Source organism: Rosa chinensis, chromosome 2, assembly GCF_002994745.2.
Source record: "Rosa chinensis cultivar Old Blush chromosome 2, RchiOBHm-V2, whole genome shotgun sequence".
Taxonomy (NCBI): domain Eukaryota; kingdom Viridiplantae; phylum Streptophyta; class Magnoliopsida; order Rosales; family Rosaceae; genus Rosa; species Rosa chinensis.
The window spans coordinates 78,379,824-78,403,461 of NC_037089.1; the positions used below are offsets into that span (position 1 = coordinate 78,379,824).

At 36.5% G+C, this 23,638-nt stretch overlaps 1 long non-coding RNA gene and 2 pseudogenes across 1 annotated transcript; 2 read left to right on the forward strand and 1 right to left on the reverse strand.

Annotated features, from left to right (window-relative positions):
• The first annotated feature begins 3,829 nt into the window (after window positions 1–3,829).
• LOC121051339 lies at window positions 3,830–6,139 on the forward strand (annotated as a pseudogene).
• A 190-nt stretch (window positions 6,140–6,329) lies between these two features.
• On the reverse strand, window positions 6,330–9,534 carry LOC112185607. Its single transcript, XR_002930336.2, has 3 exons — window positions 7,246–9,534; window positions 6,806–7,136; window positions 6,330–6,690 (listed from the first exon to the last, which is right to left on the reverse strand). It is a non-coding gene; the product is annotated as an uncharacterized LOC112185607 (long non-coding RNA).
• Window positions 9,535–18,604: 9,070 nt separating this feature from the next.
• On the forward strand, window positions 18,605–23,251 carry LOC112185097 (annotated as a pseudogene).
• The last annotated feature ends 387 nt before the right edge of the window (window positions 23,252–23,638 follow it).

Here is a 23,638-nt window from a genome sequence, read left to right on the forward strand (position 1 = left end):
AAATTTCAGAGCGAGGTTAGGGTTTAGGGTCACTTTTCGGTCGCATATCCACATCTCGACTGTTCAGTTTCTAGGTACCAATGTATAGATCATCACTGCAAAATTTCAGTCAAATTGATGGTCGTTAAGGCATTGATAACTGCCTTAAAGCTAGTACGGTTCAGGTTGGACAGATTCAGTTCGTCCATTTGTTTAAGCGAGTTAGATACCTTAAACACGATCAATTTCGTTGAAATTTTGCAGAGATGATCTATACAATAGTACCTAGAAACTGAATGGTCGAGATGTGGATATGCGACCGAAAAGTGACCCTAAACCCTAACCTCGCTCTGAAATTTCAAAGCGATGCCTCGCTCTGGATAGGATCTGTATATATATATTCATAAATAATTAAATCCAATAATTATAAAGCAAAATATTTCAAATTGTCTAATCCTATGATCAAATACTCCCAACGTCCAAAATTTCAAGAAGAAATATAGTATAATCAGGTTATATGGGTTCACTTCGTGTTGGCGGGTTGACCTGTGGCCAACCCATTTATTAAATGGGTCATGGCGGGTTGATCCACGGCCGACCTGCTTTTTAATCGTGCTGGTTCAACCCGCTTTATTTCGTGTAGATTTCGAGTCGTGTAGGAATTGGCAGCCCTATGGGCTCCTCAAAATTCTAGCTTGATAACAGGATGAGAATCTTCCAGCCATTCTCCAATTTTCTCAGTTGCATAATTAATTTGAGCAAAAGAAGGCGAGAGGGCAATGATAGACATACATGATAACCGATCATTTGACGTGGGCAGGACATCTTTAAAACTTAGTTGTCTACTTTCAGAAGAGTAAGTTGATGAGGATACAATCAGAGGCTAAAGACCACCCCTTACTATATGATTGAATCTGCCATATTTCCATTTGCCTCCCTATAGGAATGCTCCGGGGATGATGGCTGCGAGGTTTGACATTGGTGTCGGCGCAGAGTACAGCGAAGATCGCTGGCAGAACTGGGGTGAGCGCGGGCGTATGGTGGTTTGCTCATCGTTGGTGCTATTTCACTTGGAATTGGATCCATGTGCTACCAGTGGTGGTGGAAGCGCGGGCGAGGTCCTCCGATGAGTGGTGTTCGGTGGCGGGGGCAAGGCTGTCTTCTCACTTAGGGTTTGCCCTAGATGGGTTGACTTGGCCTGGTATTGGGTTGCGAGGGCCTTGTCTTGGGCGTGGCTGATTGTGTTGCTTTTCATTTTCAATTTTTGTTTGGGCCTTCATCTTTTTGTTTTGAAAGGTGAGGGGTTTGTTTATTTCTTACTTTGAGTGGGAAAGATCACAAAGAAAAGAGACCTGTTGAGCCCATGAGGAGTTATTTTTATTCCTCGGGCTTCTACTTTTTTTGTTTGGGCTTAATCCTAGAAGGTGCGTGTACTATGAGGTTGGTAGTTTAGCTTGCTCTGTTTAGGGGTGATTAGTAGTAGTTTCTACGGAACGGCTCTTTATGTCGCCTCATAGGGGGAGTCGTTTTTGTACTGCTTGCTGAACTGCATAATGGATGACCTTTTCTACTAAAAATAAAATTCTTCCTTTTTTATTTTGATGTAATTACACGGTGTCAATTGATTCCCAAAGCTCTCCATCCTTTTATTTTGGTAGTATTGTGCAATGTTTTCTATCTCATATTGTTATTTAATTAACCGATTAAGATTTTTTAGCTTTCTATTGTAATTAAATAACTGGACATTAATATTCAAATTATAAAAAATATAATACATGTCATATTTATAAGATTGAACAATAATACCCAAATGTTAAAAGTTTCTACAAAGAAATTTCAACGATAATGGTTAAAGTGATAACACTACTACAATTTTCCCCATTACACACTGATTTGAATTAGTCCCCATTGTCTCAATACACACTGATAACAGTGGCTAATCAGGGATCAGTCCCCTCTATTGCAAGTGCTATTGGGGGCAATACAGACTGATAAAACATCAGTGGCATACCAACACCCAATGCAGCAAACCACCTTTTTCTTTCCCACTGTTATTGAATCAGTGTGTTTTCTCAATGCCACCAATATCAGTAGCAAAATTGGGAGTATATATAAAAAAATAACAATTTGGTCTAACTACAACCATGTATTTCTAAAATGTATTGTACAATTTGTATACAATTTCAAATAAAATACAACATTAATAAATAAATAAAAATATTAAAAAAAACATAAATCTCTTCATGTTCCTCTCTATGGTTGCATTTGGTTACGTCCAGCAACTATGCTTTCTGTCAGTTTCATAACTTTTATGAGAACGTTGCAATTCCACCCTGAGATACAAAAATTAGATTATAATTTAATAACCTGGATGTTAGTATTGAAATTGAAATGTCTTCTACTTTACTGTTAAGTACTAGTCTCATGCTTTGGATAGCAAATACTGCATTGATTTAACTATAAAGAACTACCCATATTTCAATTCGATGCAACAGTGAAGAACAATTTTTAACAAAATATGTAAACCAACACAAAGCAGAAGTAATTGACAGAAGTGAACTGAAAGAGAGCGTAGACTAGACTAAGTCCAATTGTTCAGTCCCTTATACAAATTAAAACACACACACATTATATATAAATATTAAGTAGGACAAGTGTCCATAACTAAAGAGAATTAAAATTCAAAAAGAGAACAGTTCTACATGCCAAAATGAAATAGCTGTGTTGTTCTAGATACTTGATGCTAGTCACAAAGCTTGAAGAAAGCTTACCCAGTGCAGATTCTTATGACTTGGTAATGTGGTCATAAGCAGCATCTTGGTTGTAAGGTTTCAAGCCAGATTATATATCTTCCTGGCGGTTACAAGATTATCCTTATCACCACTGAATGCAAGGTTTGGTTCCAAATCTATGCAAGGCCTATGGAGCAAACCACAAGGTGCAGTAAAGCAAATTGAGCTGCAATAAACACCATTGAAGCTCAGAATGCCATGAGGATTCCCATAGGATTCCCATCGTGTATACTAAAGGCATTTTATAAAACAAACTCAACAATGGCAACCAGGCTCTCACATGATAGTTCAAACTCCCTTAATATATTCCAACAGCTGATATATAAAATTGGGTAATGAGACAGAGATAATAACCTGTGCCAACCTCCCAATTGCAAAAGGCAACATCTCCCTGACCTGTGAATCAGGTGACTGGAGCATCTTAATCAATGGTTGTACTGCAGCCCTTTGAATAACTTGTGCCTGCACCAACACATTGGTTATTTACAACAGAGTAAGGGTGAAATAGGTGATCTAACCAAAAAGGTATCTCATTCCACCTTGCAATCTGAATCAGCTATAGCAAACTGACGAAGTAACAAACTTAATAAGAGTTCAGACATTAATTAATACAATTGTAAAATCGGGAATTTGAGTTAATAGGTATCTTTTTCATTTTCCTTTCCCCTTTGATATAGATTTTTTATCTGCATTCCTTAGCTAACTACTGCATAGATGATCAATGGTATAAAACCAATTTTATCATCTATCGACACCAGTTTCAAGTTGCAACCATCACAATGCCTCCAAATAGCTACATAATGTGGTATCTTATGACACTAAACAATTCCCCCCCCCCTAAAATTACCTTCTTACAAAGGTGCTGTGTCCTGGTAGGCATGGCAGTCATCTGTGCATGAATCAGTGCAGATGTATAGATCCTGTCGACAGGTATGTTGCTGATTCTCTTGCCAGCTTTGATTCCTATCCTATACCCTTCTTGCTCAGATGCACATCAACACAGTCAATGAACAAGTTCTTTTCGTTCCACAATGATTCACCATGCCAGAGTTCTAGAGATGTCCATGGGACTGGTGAGTTCCAATGGATTGGTGAAACACAGCAGTAGCTGTTCTGAACAATCATAAATATCCCAAGTAAATAACAAAAGTACAACGATTACACAAATGGGAACAAAGAAACTAGTAATATACAAATGATCAAAGCTTTGGGGAATAATAACATTTCTCTCTCAATGACTTTTAGCCCTTCAAATGTGTAAGTCAAATCCCACATTAGATGAATGTTTATCATAAAATTTTCCCAACAACCCACAAACTTATACATTGCTAGGGAAAATAACAAGCTAATACATCTCAGATAAACATGTTCATCAACCTCATGCATCATAATCATAAATCACAAAAAAAAAATTAGTAATAACAGGACTATGTTTAAGGAACCCAATATTTGCTTTTAAAAAGGAACATTGAAAGATCTCTCCTTTATTCCATTTTCAATGTTCAATCACATTCTAATCAGAGTCAAAAATGAAAAAGAACAAACCTCCTTAGCAAAATCAGAGAAAAATCCATTTATCAAAAGGCCCAGAATTCAATGCAAAATGAATCAAGAATCTGTTTTGATGATATCAGAGATGGTACTTGGTACGAGTGAATTACCTTGATGTGTTTACATATATCGAAAAAATTGACGATGGTACTTGGTACATGAATCTTACCATCAGACCGGATCTATGTATTCAGATCGTCAATGAACAATGGTATCGGTCTAACAGCCAGTACATGGCTTCGTCGATTAGTCAAAGATTGGATCGATTCTCATATCTCTTTCGTTGGCTCCAAATTGGAAAAGAGAGAGCGGTGGAAGATGGAAGAGATGCCCAAATGAGTCACTGATCCGAAAAAACAGAGAACGTCTTCCATGCTCCGAGATTTGCATGCTCGGATTCTCTGGGTCCACACACGTGACTTGCACGTGATAATTTATTAAACTGAAATCTACTTGGGAAAGGCTTAGCCTGTTCCCGGTGAAACTCTTACCTAGTGTGTTTTAGGAGGATTCGGCTTCTCTGCTAGAATTCATTTTGCTAGGATCTGCTTGGATAACACTCTCAGCTCGCCACGTGTTACTGGTTTAATCTAAGGGCTATAATGCTTACAACACAGAAAGCCTGGACTCCTCGCATCTCCCTCTCTGTCTTCGCCCAATTTCCTCATCATCTAGTCGTGAACTGAAGCCGAGTCCGATCTCTCGACTCCTCACTTAACTCTCAAGATTTTCCAGATGATGCGGAAGACTCACACCGTGGTGATGAATGATTTGACCTCAGAGTTCAATTTCTTCTTCTTTTTGCCATCTGTGGTGAAGCATATCACAGAATCGTGTAGATATTAGGCTTTGTAGAGCTTGCTAAATACTGGGGAGCTAGGATGTTTATCACAGCAGGTAAGTCATACTATTTCACATATGGCACAAAACTAGTGTTCACGTATTTATGTGTATTGATATTGGATCATCAGGTAGTGAGGAAAAGTTAGCAGCTTGTAAAGATCTTGGAGCTGATGTATGTATCAATTACAAGACAGAGGACTTTGTTGCACGGGTAAAGGAAGAAACAGGTGGCAAAGGTTTGTTCTATATAAACACTCCTATTAGTATTAGTCAAGAAGGATTACTATAACCTTAAGAGTTCTTTTCAGTTGCTGTTGTATATGAAAAGCATTTTGGTATGTGTCTATTTGCAGGTGTTGATGTCATCTTGGATAGCCTCGGGCAAGCCTATTTTCAGCGAAACCTTGACAGCTTGAATTTTGATGGGAGGCTTTTTCTCATTGGGACAATGGGTGGCTCTGTCACATAATTAGATCTCCGTGTGGTGCTTTCAAAGCGCCTTACCATCCAAGGTACTACAATTTTCACTTCATATACTTCTAGTACCACATGCTTTTTGCTCCATAGGTTATTTTGTTGTGCATTTTCTGATATCTAGATAATTGAGTAACTATGATAGTTTATCCTGCTAATTTAGTGATGCCCTCCACCGCTCTTTTGCAAAGAGTTGATGCACTTTGTTTAGGATCTGTATCATATTGTTGTTGTGTATGCAGCGGCTGGTTTGCGAGTCAGAAGTCCAGAAAACAAAGCAGTAATAATTAGGGAGGTGGAGGACCATGTGTGGCCTGCAATTGTGGCTGGCAAGGTGAAACCTGTGATCTACAAGCATTTCCCTTTGTCTGAATCTGCAGAGGCTCACCAGTTATTGGAAAGTAGCCAGCATATTGGAAAGATTCTACTTTTTCCGTGATGATATGATTGTTGGGTCGTATTTAAGCAAACAACATGCTTAGACCTCATGAATAAAAGGTTAATGTGCATTTATTGTTTCACTATGTACTGTTGTATGTGCTCTTTCATTCTAGGATTATTAGTCTATCATTTAGTTGTAATTTGGTGCTTCATGCCCTCCCATGGATTTTTGTAACTTTGATTCATCTTAGTTACCGGTGATGATGTATAATGAATTGATGTCTATGATTATCAAAGTGAAGATGTGACTGATGCACTGATAATATGGAGTTTTGATTGAAATCAGTCATGATGCACTCACTTGCCTAGTATAAGAACAATGTCAATTACATTGTCACGAGTAAGGTGCCAAACGAAAATCGTGAGGGACTTATCAGTATCAGATCACAAAAACAAATCATATGGGGCATCGGTATCAGATCCCAAATTTGAAACACCAAAATCCCATTGCAACTAGGAAGGATCCTTTCAACTGACTTTGGTGTAAGGCGACGGGCACTCAATTGCTGCAAAGAGCTTGAACAGCTAAACTCTTTAATACACCTGGACAAGGATCACCTAAGGTTTCTGTGGAGATGGTAATCGAACATCCTTCTTTGCCAAGGCAAGCCTGCAAGTTTATTGAAACAAAGTTTTAAGCATGATTATTCGAGCTTTCTCCAACTCTTACCAAAAAATGCACAAATTCCACATTATAATATAGAAAGAAGAAAAATTCCTCTTACCTGCTCAACGATTGTTAAGACATCAGCATTGCAAGTTCCCAGAGTGAAAGTGGCGCCACAGCTTCTGATAGGAGTTCCATAGCTAGCAAAGTTAATTGAAGTAATGTGCCATCCATGTTCACAAGTCAGTTGAACTTCAGGATTTTGGGACATGAATTCAGAGTTTGGTTTCCAAGAACTGGCAGGCGGAGGATCAGTGTCTGATACATACGCACATATCTCTTGGCCAGTTCGTGTCCTCACAGAAATTTTTGAAGGGTCACCCCCAAGCTCTTCATGGAGAACTAAAAGGTTCTCTCCATCTTGTACCCAAGTACGAGGAATATGGTACCTAAAATCATAATATCCTCATTCTCATTAGCTAAAGTCCTTGTGCAATAGACACATAGTACATTTTTTATATAGAAATGAAAACGAGCAAACCAATTATCCAATCTTACAGAGTTTGAGCTGGTTAACCACAGTTCTTTAGACATTTATTTGCATCATAGGCTCCCCTGTAGTCGCAAACACCGCTACTGTTGCAACCAGTAGATGGTGAGAGATACGTGGACCAATATCTCCCTATGTATACCTATCAGGTGTCAATCCCTTCTCAACCATCGATTTTTTCAACTCAATGGCTTCATCAACAGCCCTACTTCTACACAATCCATCAATCACCACATTGAAGGTACTCAAATTCGGATTACAGCCCTTCTCTACCATCTCAAACAGTAGCCTCTTACCCTGCCTAACATCCCCAAACTTACAATGTGCATTGATCACATTGCTATAAGTGTAAATCTTAGCCTCTAACATCCCATCATACACTTTCCAGAACAGCCTCATCCTATTACCCTTCAACAACTCATTCAACAGAGAATTACAGCATTCCAATGTCGGCGAAATCCCAACACTCCTAACACCCAAAAACACATCAGCAGCCTCATAAAACCAACCCCCCCATCGTAAACACATTAATCAAAATCTCAAAAACCACCATATCAGACCCCTCAAACTCTCTAAAACACCTAACAACACAATCCAAAACTTCTAAAGCCGGCTTCCGGGTCCTAACCATTCTCTCCAACACACCATGGGCATGCCCAAAAAGCTTGGAATTACACAAAACAACAGCCATAATCGAAAAAGAATGCAAATTTGGGAGCACACCCAATTGGGCACCAGACCAATCAAAGAAACTTAAAAGTCTTTCTGGGTCACCAACCTGGTGGTGTTGTTGAAGAACGGATCGAACCACACAAGGGTTTAGCTTCTTGGGAAACCCTGATGAGCTCAACACGGACTCCCACTCTCTGCTTCGCTTCAGAATGGTACAGATTTCCCTCACTGTTTCATCAAGATCTTGAAGCTTTTTACTCTCTGATTTATAACTGCAGTAGTAGTGGACCCGAATCAAAAGCCTTGATTTTGGATTACCAATCTGAAATGCAAGGTTTCTCCCATGTGAAGCTAAACCCATTTCTCTTCTCTAAGCCACGGTGTGAGTCGTCCCCATCATCTGGAAAATCTTGAGAGTTAAGTGAGGAGTCGAGAGATCGGACTCGGCTTCAGTTCACGACTAGATGATGAGGAAATTGGGCGAAGACAGAGAGGGAGATGCGAGGAGTCCAGGCTTTCTGTGTTGTAAGCATTATAGCCCTTAGATTGAACCAGTAACACGTGGCGAGCTGAGAGTGTTATCTAAGCAGATCCTAGCAAAATAAATTCTAGCAGAGAAGCCGAATCCGTTTTAGGAATACTTGGGTGAATCGAGATTTATCCAAAGTGGGTGAATGTAGAAAATCGGAGTTGTGTCCTCGAGGAATTCTAATACCAAATCTCCGATTATTCTCTGTTTCCAATGGAAGTTGCCGAAGAGAAAAGTGACGCGATCCTGAGTGAACGACCCGAAGAATCAACCGGGTGTTCTGTTCTTGTTGTATGGTAGAAAGGGAGCGCATATCATAGGAAGTAGTAGTCTGAAGAAGAGATTTAAGCTATGAAAAAGGTTTGGTCCACCTTTAATTGATTTGGAGGACTAGAAGCCACAGCTCTCGTAGTTGATTCTTGTAATGAAGATCGACCATCGAAAACCCAGATATATCGTGGTTGATTTAAAAGTATACGTTGGAATGCCGGCTAATTGAATCAAAGTTTTGGATCGAATTGTCGAGCGATAGATGGTAACAGATCTGGTTTTCTCCTCACTTGTACGGCAATTGGTTGTAGGATCAAAGTTTGAATTAAACCCAGATTCTGAAGCAAATGTCCGTCTGAGTATCTCAGTTCAGGCAAAACCAATTCTCTATTACCTTGTACAAAAAAGTGAAGCAAATTAGATGTCCATAACTGTTGAGCGGAAAAACTAACTTTGGGGGATCTACGAAGGCGGTAATCACTAACGTTTTCCTAGGAAATATATATAGACATAAAAAATGGGGAAAAGATAGAATCTTTGAAGGAAGAAAGTAATGGGTTTGTGAGTGGAGTTGAAGTGGTTTTGTTTGCAGCTGAAATTGGGTTTTGAAGAGGCAAAGATTTCAGATTGGTACAGAGGAGTGGTTTTGGATCTCAGAGAGAATCCCAGAACGGCGTTGCACTTCAAGTTGGAGCCTTTGGATCGAAGAAAGAGAGACAGTTTCTCTAGCAGTAAAATAGGGGAACAGAGAAAGCAGCAGACGTTCATAACTGGTGGTCTCGTTGTACTAAGTGGGCAGGGACACTAATGGGTTGTTCAATTCGAGATACCACTTGATCAATTTTTAATTTAATATGTTAAACTGCTCTGCTACCTCAAAATTTATGTAAATGATTAACACAAATCATTAAACATTAACCAATTAATTGAAAAAAAAATTCAGAAAATGTATTGTTAAATTAATTTTTTTTTTTATATGGTCTTTGACTTCTTCACAATTATGTCACTAATTGCCATACATGTGCAGAAGATAGAGATCGACCATGATCCCCTGTATCAACCGAATAAGACTTTATAATTCTAATTTATCGATTTTCAATTTCAATTATTTGGATCGCACCAAATTTTTATATGTCTATTAATGTGGTCTAACTTGTTATTAGTTGTATCAAATAGTATACATTCTATATGGAACAATGTGGAGAAAATAGACTTTATCAAAATCGACTGTTGAATGTAATCATGATAAGAAAATATGATTATGGTCAAAATTTTAGCTATTTTCGTAGTTTTTTAAGTCTCCATTTACTACGTCAACCATAAACCCTAAATAACACATAAAACTAATATGTTCATAACCGCTCATTCGCAACTTATTTTTTCGATCTGTCAACTCTCACACTGTAGTGGGTATAAGCTATATCAGCTAATGTAAACATTTTAAGAAGTTTATCTTCTCGTGGTTCAACTCCCCTTAGAGAAGTAGAAGTGTATAAAGAGTTGACCGCTTTATTTAATATCAAAATGACAGCGGATCGAGTTAATTTTTTTACACAATACCTACTAATACACTATAAATAGATGAGTAATGTCAGATTTATCTATTTCCAATTTCAATTATTTGGATCGCGTAAAATCCTTATTTGACTACTAATGTGGTCTAACTTATTTATTAATTGTATCAAATAGTATACTTTCCATGAGGAACAATGTGGAGGAAATAGAATTCATCAAAATTGACCGTAGGATGTTGTCATGATAAGAAGAAATGGTTATGGTCAAAATTTCAGCTATCTTCGTCGTCGTTTGGGTCTCAATCTAGTAGGTCAACCATAAACCTTAAATGCCACATAAAACTAATATGTTCATAACCGCTCACTCGTAACTTATTTTTTCGATCTGTCAGCTTTCATTTTCTCGTGGGTAGGAGCTATATCAACTAATGTAAAAATTTTGAGAATTTTATCTCCTCAAGGGTCGGCTCCCCTTAGGGAAGTAGAAGCTTTTAGAGAGTTGACCGGTTTATTTCATGTCGAAATGACGGCGGATCAGGTTAATTTTTTTACACAATACCTATTAAGACGTTATAAATAGATGGGTAATGTCAAATTTATCGATTTCTAATTTCAATTTTTTGGATCCCACAAAATTCTTATATATCTACTAATGTGGTTAACTAGTTTATTAGTTGTAATGAAAAGTATACCTTCCATGAGCAACAATATGTAGAAAATAGACTTTATCAAAATCAACCGTAGGATGTTATCATGATAAGAAGAAATGGTTGTGGTCAAAATTTCAGCTATTTTCGTCGTTGTTTGAGTCTCGATCTAGTAGGTCAACTTTAAACCTTAAATGCCACATAAAACTAATATGCTCATAACCGTTCACTAGTAACATATTTTTTTTTATTTCTCAGCTCTCACGCTCTCGTGAGTAGGAGCTATATCAACTAATGTAAAAATTTTGAGAATTTTATCTCATCAAGGGACGGCTCCCTTAGGGAAGTAGAAGCTTTTAGAGGGTTGACCGATTTATTTCATGTTGAAATGACGGTGGATCAGGTTAATTTTTTTAGACAATACCTATTAACACACTATAAATAGATAGGTAATGTCAAATTTATCGATTTTTAATTTCGATTTTTTGGATCCCACAAAATTCTTACATATCTACTAATCTGGTATAACGTTTATTAGTTGTAATGAATAGTATACCTTCCATGAGCAACAATGTGTAGGAATTAGACTTTATCAAAATCGACCTTAGGATGTTATCATGATAAGAAGAAATGGTTGTGGTCAAAATTTCAGCTATTTTTGTCGTCCTTTGAGTCTCAATCTAGTAGGTCAACTCTAAACCCTAAATACCACATAAAACTAATATGCACATAACCGCTCACTCGTAACTTATTTTTTCGATCTGTCAGCTCTCACGCTCTTGTGGGTAGGAGCTATATCAACTAATGTAAAAATTTCAGGAATTTTATCTCCTCAAGGGTCAGCTCCCCTTAGGGAAGTAGAAGATTTTAAAGGGTTAACCGGTTTATTTCATGTCGAAATGATGGCGGATTGAGTTAATTTTTTACACAGTACCTATCAATACGCTGTAAATAAATGGATAATGTCAAATTTATCGATTTCTAATTTTGATGTTTTGGATCGCACATAATTCTTCTATGTCTACTAAAGTAGTATAACTAGTTTATTAGTTGTAATTAAAAGTAGGGCTAAATACTAGTTAGTACCTGGACTTCTATGGTTTAGGTCCCTGGACTTCTATGGGCTAAATACTAGTCAGTCCCTGGACTTCTACTTTCATCAAAAACACCCCTGCACTTTCAATTTTGATCTAATAGGTCCAATTCATTAATATTCTGTTATGGGTTCAAGTTATAGTTGGATTATTTGTTGAAAAACTATTTATTTTTTCAAAAACACCCCTGCACTTTCAATTTTGATCTAATAGGTCCAATTCATTAATATTCTGTTATGGGTTCAAGTTATAGTTGGATTATTTGTTGAAAAACTATTTATTTTTAATAGTAGGACTCACTCCTAAATTGACTATGCAGACTAACTCGACACGACATCATAAAATATAGGCCATATATGAGCTACATTAACATGTTAAATAACTCAATTGTCAGAAAACTAACAAATTGGACCTATTAGATCAAAATTGAAAGTGCAAGGGTGTTTTTGATGAAAATAGAAGTTCATGGACTGAATTGATTTTGAACCTAAACCATAGGGTAGTAACTTGTATTTAGCCCTTAAAAGTATACATTCCATGAGCAACAATGTGTAGGAAATAGATTTTATCAAAATCGACCGTAGGATGTTATCATGATAAGAATAAATGGTTATGGTCAAAATTTCAGCTATTTTCATCGTCGTTTGGGTCTTGATCTAGTAGGTCAACCCTAAATCCTAAATACCACATAAAACTACTATGCTCATAACTGCTCACTCGTAACTTCATTTTTCAATCTGTCAACTCTCACAATCTTGTGGGTATGAACTATATCAATTAATATAAAAATTTTGGGAAGTTTATCTTCTCATGGTTCAGCTCCCCTTAGGGAAGTATAAACATACAAAGGGTTGACTGTTTTGTTTGATGTCGAAATGATGGCAAAAATGATTAATTTTTTTACATAGTACATATGAATATGCTATAAATAGATAGGTAATGTCAAATTATCGATTTCCAATCTCAATTGTTTAGATCGCACAAAATCTTTATATGTATACTAATGTGGTCTAACTTGTTTATTAGTTTATAATTTTGTATCAAATACTACACCTTCCATGAGGAACAATGTGGAGGAAATAGACTACATCAAAATCGGCCATTATATGTTATCATGATAAGAAGATATAATTATGGTTAAAATTTCAGCTATTTTCGTCGTCCTTTGGTTTTCGATCTACTAGGTCAACCATAAACCTAAACACCACATAAAACTAATATGCACATAACCACTAATTCACAATTTTTTTCTCTCGAATTTGTCAGCTCTTACATTCTCGTGGGTATCAGGTTTATCAACCAATGTTAAAATTTCAGGAAGTTTATCTCTTTGTGCTTTAGCTTCCCTTAGGGAAGTACAAACGCATAATTAGTTGACCAAATTGATCGAAGTCGCAATAATAACAAAGTTGGCTGAATTTTTTACAACATGCATAAAATATTCCAATCCTCTTATCCTGTGGTTGGTTTCCCCAGTTTCGTATGTCTTGATGTGTTGCCCTTTGAGGAATTTGATATATAAATATAGTTATGAAAGTAACTATATTTGACCAAGTGGATCGAAGTCGAAATGAATACAAAATTGATTGAATTTTTTACAACCAAAATGAAATATTCTGTGAGCCTGTGGTTTTTTATTAAGGAGTTAAAGTGAAATTATTATAAATTGAGTCTATGGTCTCGGTGATTATTTAGAGATCTCAAAAATATTTTTTAGAATTGTTCTTTATGTGGAATATATATATATTTTTTATTGTTCAATCACACGGTGTCCTCAAAGGCTTCCTAGGCCCAGAGACTAATCCGTGCTCAGGGAATCTTTGATTGATGGATTTGATAATAAAGTACGGGACGAGACGAGTCCGTGAGAATTTTCGGGAAATTTTTTAGACACCTAGGGCACGTTTACTTACTTGGAATGAGAGATAATGATTACGGGGTAAAACTATTCCTACGTTTACTAACACATAAAGGAATCAGAATGATTCCTGATAAAAGTATTCATGCGTTTACTTACACATGAAGGAATTGGAATAGGAGTAGGTCCCACCTCCTTATAAGGAATCGATTCCTGAATACTCAGGAATTTGATTACGAATGAGGAAGATGGGTTTAGGAATCAACTCCTCCAGAATCAATACCGATTCCTTTCTTCTCCCATTCCAGTTGTCTCCGATTCATGATTATTTTCCATTCAAAGTAAGTAAACGTACCTAAGTTATTTATTATGATTTTTCAAAGTTTTCAAAATAATTAAAAATTATTAATTAACGTTGTGCAATGTTAGCCGTCGATAAACCCACCGCTTGATCTCTACCCCATATCAAAATTTAATTCTAGGCTTTTGAATACCCAATTCAGATCAAAGGGGCCAGAAGCCGTTTTCCAGACACTCGAAGCTACGACAGTGAGTCGACTGCATCTCGGTCGCTAGTGAGTCGACTGCATCGCTGGCGTCCCCGTGATCTTGGTTTGTGCATTGGCCGAGTTTGAAGAGAGAATCGAAGGCCGAAATCTTCGACAGCTCTGGTGGTTCTTTGATTCAGTTTTCTGGCCACTCAATCATAGCTGGCGATGCTGCTGTGCTTTAGTAACGGCCACGCTTTCTTGTATTTCTTTATTGTTCGCAGATACGGCAACCGAATTAAATTGAAACAAGTTGAAAAGGGCCATCATTTACCCCTCTCTGCAACTCTTCTCATTCTCAAACCCAAAAAAACTCTTCTCAATCAAACTTTCTCCCTCAAAATCAAAGCCAAAAATTATTTCCTTGTAATTTGTTCTGCTCTTTTTGGCTCAATCAAATCCAATTTGTAGATCGGGTCTGTGTCCCCATCTTCATGAAGAGAATGTCCAACAAAAATCAAGTTGTTATATCAATTTGAGCTCTTCTGTAGGAGTTGCAGCAGAAATTCAAGACAACTGAAAATTATAAAATGAATTCAATCTGTTGATCTTATTTAATGGAAACCATGTTTCTGTTTTAGTGGTGAAGATATGAGAGAGAAACTAATGACCGAACAACTTTGAATTTGATTTTTGAGTTATAAAATCATACTTCTTTGTTGATGGTGAAGAGATGAGCAACGAAGATGCTTCAGAATTTGATGGAAATGAGTTGCAGAGTGAGAGAAAGGAAACAAGCAGGTTTTAAGCAAAAAAGAAAAAGAAAAAGAAAAAGAAGATGTGAATATTGAAACGTTAGGCAAGTGGAGGAAGGAGAAGGTTCCCAGTCCTTTTAAAATTCTTAGCCGGTTACCCAGTCTACCGAAATATACGGTCACGATTACACTACAAACACTGACCGTTGGATTGGCTGCTTATGTGGCCGAGCATTCCATGCTTGGAGCATGGAAGAATTTTCGGAAAAAACAGAGGAAGACTATTCTTCATTGCCACTGATGATTTTGTGGTGGATAAAAGAAAGGTGCTATCGGGGAGACACCTGGTGAGTTGCTGACCAAAGAATTTATGCTCAATAATCCTTAGATTTATATCCAATGGTGGAAAACAAAACACCTTAACTTAAAAATAATTCTCTCTGCCATTGAATTTACATCCAAGGGTAGTTGAACATTATTTTCTTGGTCAGCAACTGACCAGGTGAACATTTTCGATCAGGAGAATTGTAGTAGTGTAAATAATGTCAGAATTAAGTGATTAAAGCGATATTTTTGAAAAATCAATAAATAAAATTTTGAATGACTAGTAATATATGTGTAATTCTCTTAAAAAAAATAATGTCTTATTACATTCCTTTTCTCTTTCCAGTCTTATCTTTGAAAATATCTCCAAGTCTGTCATCCATTATCTTTCCAAGATCGTCTTTGTTACAAAAATAAAAATAAAGCAAAAAGCATGAAAATGTCTCTAAACTTCTTGTAGCTCCAAGCCAGCCGCTTCTCGACCCTCATCTCCTCTATTTCGAATCTCAGCATGGAATCAATGGTGAAGCAAGCGCTGGTGGTGAACATGATGAGCCAGTTCGGGTCCAAAGGACAAGTCTGAGTTGAGTTTCTGGACGACCATAACCGGTTCACCATGAGGAACGTCAAGGGACCTATCACATGGAGGTCCACATCCTTATCCTGAGTTAGGCCTCATCAAAAAACCCGCGGATCAAGTGGGCCGATGGAGGCCCGCTGGCCCTGAGGGCTAAAGGCCCGGCCCGACCCGTTAAAAAGCCCGCAAAAGCCCGCCTCGATGGGTAGTGGGCCGGCCCGCCAAAAGCCCGCAAAAACCAGGCCCGCCAAAGGCCCGCTAGGCCCAGCCCGTAAAAGCCCGTAAAATATTATATATATATATAAATATATATATATATATGTGTGTGTGTGTGTGTGTGTGTGGAAGTTCTTATATTTCTATATATAATATGTGCATTAGTGCATATATATATTCTACATATCGGTTGACCAATTCGATCGGATTCGAAAATATGGTGAAATTGGCTAAATTTTTTACCACACTCATAATTTATTATAATAAACTCATCCAACTGTCGGTTTTTCTATTTTCTTTGAATTGATAGGGATTTCTCTTTGGAGTGTATGATATATAAATATAAGTTTATAAGAGTAACTAAGTTTGACCTAGTTGATCGAATTCAAAACGAGAACCAAATTGGCTGAATTTTCTACAACCACCATAAAACATTACAATCTCTCCATCGAGCGGTTGGTTTCTCCGAATTCATTTTCCACTTCATGGTTGCTTTAGAATGAACCTCAACAATTTAAATGTAATGTATAAGTCATACAACTTTAGGAGGAAAATTGGTATAGGCCAATGTGTTTGTAATTAAAATTAATTTTTTTTATCTCATGTCCACAGACATCCATCGATGAAATATTTACAAACGTGATGTGAAAAAATAAGCACGTTTCGCGGTCGTCATGCCATCGGTCAACCAATAAAAAATACAAGTGACGACGGTTGACCAATTCGATCGGATTCGAAAATATGGTGAAATTGGCTAAATTTTTTACCACACTCATAATTTATTGTAATAATGTCATCCAACGGTCTATTTTTCCATTTTCTTTGAATTGATAGGGGTAACTCTTTGGAGTGTATGATATATAGATATAGGTTTATACGAGTAATTAAATTTGACCTAGTTGATCGAATTCGAAACGAGAATCAAATTAGCTGAATTTTTTACTATCACCATAAAACATTACAATCTCTCAATCGAGCGGTTGATTTCTCTAAATTCATTTTCCACTTCATAGTTGCTTTATAATGAACCTCAACAATTTAAATGCAATATACAAGTCATACAACTTTAGGAGGCAAATTAATATAGGCCAACATCTTTGTAATTAAAATTGAAATTTTTATCTTATGTCCATGCACATCCATCGATGAAATATTTACAGACGTGATGTGAAAAAATAAGCACGTTTCGCGGTCGTCATGCCATTGGTCAACCAAGAAAACATACAAGTGACAACGGTTGACCAATTCGATCGGATTCGAAAATATGGTGAAATTGGCTAAATTTTTTATCACACTTATAATTTATTGTAATAATCTCATCCAACGGTCCATTTTTTCATTTTCTTTGAATTGATAGGGGTTGCTCTTTGGAGTGTATGTATGATAGATATAGGTTTATAAGAGTAACTAAATTTGACCTAATTGATCGAATTCTAAACGAGAATCAAATTAGCTGAATTTTTTACAATCACCATAAAACATTACAATCTCTCAATCGAGCGGTTGATTTCTCTAAATTCATTTTCTACTTCATAGTTGCTTTAGAATGAACCTCAACAATTTAAATACAATATACAAGTCATACAACTTTAGGAGGCAAATTGATATAGGCCAACATCTTTGCAATTAAAATTGAAATTTTTATCTTATGTCCACGCATATCCATCGATGGAATATTTACAGACATGATGTGAAAAAATAAGCACGTTTCGTAGTCGTCATGCCATCGGTCAACCAAGAAAATATACAAGTAACGACGGTTGACCAATTCGATCGGATTCGAAAATATGGTGAAGTTGGCTAAATTTTTTACCACACTCATCCAACTATTATAATAATCTCATCTAACGGTCGGTTTTTCCATTTTATTTAAGTTGATAGAGGTTTCTCTTTAGAGTGTATGATATATAAATATAAGTTTATAAAAAATATTATCTTTAAAGATTTATTTGTAAATAAAGCCCGCAAGGCCCGCTCCGAAAAAACCCGCAAGGCTTAGCCCCGTCCGGCCCGAAAAAGCCCGCGAGGCCCACATTAAATGGATGGGCTTGGATCCTTCAATTTACAAATAAGTCCGGCCCGCTACTATTTAAAAATGGAGTAAGGCCGGACTCGGCCCGGCCTGGCCCGTTGATGAGTCCTATCCTGAGTTACCCTTCTCGAGTCTGAGAGAGATACAAAGAAGGTTGTGCTGGTGGGTCTTCGTCTTCACTGAAAAGCTACTCACTTTGCTTGTGCTTAAATTTCTTTGTGTTGATTAGTGCTTTCTATAATGAAAATTTGGGAATTTTTACCTTTTGATTTCTGAGGAAAAAAAAGAGGTAATAATTTAAGTTAACCTTAGTTAACGGAAGATACACCTGGCATTTTATGAAGGGGTGGTCGTAACACCTTGGTTAACGGTAGAGTGTAGACAAAGTTGAACATGGCAGACAGGTAGACAAAATGGAGCGAGGTGGGCCGGACGTCTTTGAAACTGAGTTGTCTACTTTCAGAAAAGTGGGTTGATGAGGATAAGATGTCAGAGATTGAAGAGCACCGGCCACTTGCTCACTCTCCCTCTTCCAAAGGTCTCTGCATTTCTCTGATCTACGTACAAACAAAGAAACTAACGCAATTTGCAATTGATCACTCATCTCATAAATCTGTATTCCTTCTTGACAGATCGAGAGCATGGCAGCGACGGTGGCCGTCCCCGGTGCTATAGTCCATAAAGTTTTAACCACAAATAACTATGAAGATTGGAGTATTCGGGTGAAAACCTATCTGCTGGCTAAGGGTCTTTGGAAGGTCGTCGGATCCGCCATGGAACCTCCTAGAGTAGAAGATAAGGCTGAATTTGAGGCATGGAGTAAGAACAATGCAGAGGCTTTGCATGCTATTCATATTTCTTGCGGAGATGATACCTTCTCTTTTATCCGGGACATGGACACAGCTAAAGCTGCGTGGAATACTTTAGAACACAAATTGAAGCCCGCTAGACTACCAAAAAGGAAAGGTACGTAAATCTAAAAATAGAAATTAAAGAAACATAAATTTTTTTCGTACGTACATTATCGGATACCGGATTTTCATTTTTCTTGATTCATTTATAAATTTGATAGAAATTTTTCTTTTTCCGCTTATTGTTTAGATGTGAGATCTGACCATGAGTCCCCAATGGATGTTGAGCTACAACTAAAAGACCTTAATGAACCGGTAGTTGAAGGTATCAATGTATCATCTCCATCGACCCTCCTAAACATTACTTCACATGCTTTACGCTATTAGTTATTTCTTTACAAATTCATATATTTGAAAAAAAAAGGTACGCTTGCACTACTGTCTTCATAAAAAAAAAAAAAAATTACATTGTTGTCATGTATACTTAATTTCATTTCCTTCTCAAGCTTCTACTTAATTTTTTTTTTTGAGAATAAGTTTATGCTGCAGCATTTCTATATTACTTTTTTACTTCTTTTTTTGTAAGTGAGCCGTGACTGGTTGATTAACTAGCCTAACTAATACCATGGAGGTCATGAATTCAAATCTCACTAACATGATGGTGGTGTGAGGAGTTGCAATGTTGTCTAGAATTATTTTTTTTTTCTTTAACATCTAAACTAAAAGCTTAAAAGAAAAAAAGAAAAACAATTTCCACCTGTCTTCCAATACTTGTGCTAATTTTTTTTTAAATTGCTTTTTAGTATACCTAAGTTTCTTTTATTTTCATATAAAAAATAATATAATATTAAAATTAACTAAGTTGAAGATGCAATTTTAACTACTCTTGCTAAAAGAAATAGAGAAATTTGACGGAATTGTTTTTAATAAAACAAGAAGCAGTATATAATAATATTGTACATATGGAGAAATATGCTTTCTTGATGTCTTGATGACATATGGAAAAATATGTTAATAGAAAAAATTATAAAAACTTTTGGCAGGACACAGCAGCAATGTCAGGGCCGGTCCTGAAGTTGTGGAGGCCTAGAGCAAAAATCTAAATGAGGCCTTACCAATTCCAACATAAAAAAATATATTGTAAAAACTTGGTCAAATTAATATAACAAGGCAAATAAAAATAATATATAAGAATGAAAAACATAATAGATAGGAAAATTAGCCAAAAAAGAAATGAAAAGACATGAGAATGTAAAAAGGAAAAGCAAAAAAATGAAAAAAAATAAAAATAAAAGAGAGATTACTACAGATCGAACACATGTTATGGGTGAAAAATGGACAGTGACTTGGCCAATTAGACTACTTCGCGTTTCATTAAATTGTTTGACATTTTTTGTTATATATGTTATATACACATATTCTGAGATCTGAGGCCTCCCGAGATTGGAGGCCTAGTGCGGCTGCACCACTTGCACTACCTCAAGGCCGCCCCTGAGCAATGCCAATTCCGCCACCAATGATCATGATCACAACACCTATCAACATTTCTTCCATTGTGTGGAGCGTGGAAGCACAGCTGATGCACTGGAGTTTCTTAAACAAAATCCACACCCAATAAGAGAACTAAGACATCCATCATCCGACCTTCCGGCTCTTCACTTCGCAATCTCGGAGTGTAACGTGGTTATTGTGAAAGTGTTGGTGCAATTAATGACAGAGGAAGACTTGGAAGAAATATTGGACCCTTCTGGTCGTACAGCTATTTGCTACGCTCTTGACATTCCACCTGTATACTCGGGGGAAATTGTTAAATGCTTGGTTGAAAAGAACAAGAAATTACTTAGCATTATTGATCCTTCCACCAAAATGATTCCACTTGTCATGGCTCATGGATTTAAATGGCACAGACACGTGGCTAAGTATCTGTATGATGTCACTCCACACGAAACCCTCAATGTTCACCAAGCAGCTCAAATTATTTCTCAAGGTTTTATAAATAAACGATTTGGTAAGTAAGACTTTCAGTTACAAATATAGTAATATATATATCTCTCTAGCTTCTCCAACAATTTTTTTTTGGGTATATTACTGATCACATAAAAGTGCATATTTGTTGACTTAAATTTTTTCCCAAGTAATATTTATATTCTTTTTTTTTTCCAGATATTTCTTGGGATTTAATACAACGTTACCCAAGTTTGGCTATTACTAAAGACTTATCTGGAAAATATCCTTTGAATAGATTGGCTGAGAGCATGAAATGGAAACATTTATTTTTAAGCGAAAGCGGACTTAACTTCTTAGAACAATGGATTTATGACTGTAATTATTCTGCCCCCCTCTTTTCTCCTCATATTAGGCTTTTGTCCTCTACTCATCTAATTTACCATAAATTTTTTGATCTCATATATCTTGATACAGATATGGTCATACCACCTACTCCAACAATAACCGATATTAGTAGTATAAATGTTCATGATCCAGAAAATAATGAATGTAATCAAAAACGTCTCATTCACTCAGGTATGTTTACCTAATCCACAACGACTACAACAACATATGCTCATAAATACATTTTCTTGTTGTTAATCATGTTCACAATTTTGTTCCTTAAATAATTATATTGCAGTTACCAGTTTATTCAGACGATTATTCGGAGGACTTTTGGGTATGTTTGGTTCACATCCATAACTTATTGTGTTAGTTATCAATTTGTTTAAATATACGTTGTTAACTTTATATTGTTTTCATGGTCAACACAGGAATCAATCGCATACATGGTATGAAATTAATACATACCCGAATACATGAATTTTTACATTGCATGTGTAAAGTGATGAAAAATAAAGATATTACACAAATGCAAGATGATATCCTTCTGCGATCAGCCATCTTCCGAGCAGTAGAACAAGGAAAAGTTGAGTTCATTGCTCATATGGGTAAAGCAAATCGAAACATCTATCAGATAACTAATGAACAAGACATGACCGTGTTTCAATCTGCGGCTGATTGTCGTCATGAAGAAAAGATATATAGCCTTGCATATTTATATGGTTTCTTCGACAGAATTGAGATTTTTCGTAGGAGGGATAAGTTTGACAATAATATGCTACATATAGTAGGAACTTTTTCGTCATTTGCCCAAACTAGAGTGGACAATATACGAGGTGCAGCTTTGCAATTGCAGAGAGAACGACAATGGTTCAAGGTAAGTGTTTATCTCTTTGTAAATTAGTTTGATTACCCCTTTTTTTTTTACAAAGCAGCTCATAAAAAATAAAAATAAAAATAAAAAAATAGAGGAAATCAAAATATTTCACTGATGACTCATGAGTACCATCCTGTGGTCTATGTTTTAAAAAGAGAAAATTAAATCTCTAAGTTCTAATTGTATTATGCATGGGATGAAATGTAGGAGGTGGAATCTCGTACTGTAGAACCTGACTCGCTTGAAGAAATAAATCATACTGATCAAGCACCGCCACGTACGGTATTTACCAAATACCACAAAGAATTGATGAAGGAGCGAGGGAGAAAAGTCAATGAAAGAAACTGCAACTTCTTGTACGGTTGTAGGTGCTCTTGTTGTCACTATGATGTTTGCTGCAGCATTCACAGTTCCCGGTGGAAATAATCAAGATACAGGTGCTCCCATGTTCTTAAAAGCGAAGGCATTCTTGATTTTTATCATCTCAGATGCTATATCCTTATTTTCTTCTACAACTTCGGTAATGATATTTTTGGGAATTCTCACGTCACGTTATAAAGAAGACGACTTCCTAAAATCTCTACCGACCAAAATGATATTGGGCCTTTTCACCCTTTTTCTCTCCATCGCCACCATGATGATTACTTTTTCTGCTGCCCTATACATTTTGCTTCATGGAAAGTCATGGATCATTATCCCAGTTATATTACTTTCTAGTGTTCCAATCACGTCATTCGTATGGATGCAATTTCCCTTCTTGGTGGAGATCTTCGTCTCTACCTACGGATTAGATATATTTGATAGGGAAAATCTCAAAAAAGGTTGGTGGTCAACGTCGATTCCTAATGTCAGATAATTATGTTTCGTTTTGCTGCTGTTTAAGAAGTGCTTGTAATGTAAGGGACAATGTATTTGCCAGCTTCATATTCTTATGTGTATCTATATACTTAACTGGAAGTGCCCCATTTATTTGATCTCATCATCACCTGGTCAGATTAATTCCGTATGCATTCTGCTAGAACACCTGCAGAATTGAAATATTGATCCATTGTTGCTGACAGTTTATCGATTAACACCTATGAGCTTGAGTTTGACCTCATTTATTCCTACAAAATACTTGCTTTTATCTCAGTTGACGGTTATAACTAGAGCTCGAGTTCTCTTTCCAATTGGTGGTTTGACCGTTTGAGTTAGATTAATTCATCAATCTCGATTGGATTTGGTGTTGCTATACCAAATTGGACGGATATAGTGTTTTGCTAAATACTAATTTATTTAACAAACAATCAAAACTATTAATTTATTATTAATTATCTAAAGATGTTACATAAATACTAAATGAGAATTTTTTATGAGCTCATATTTC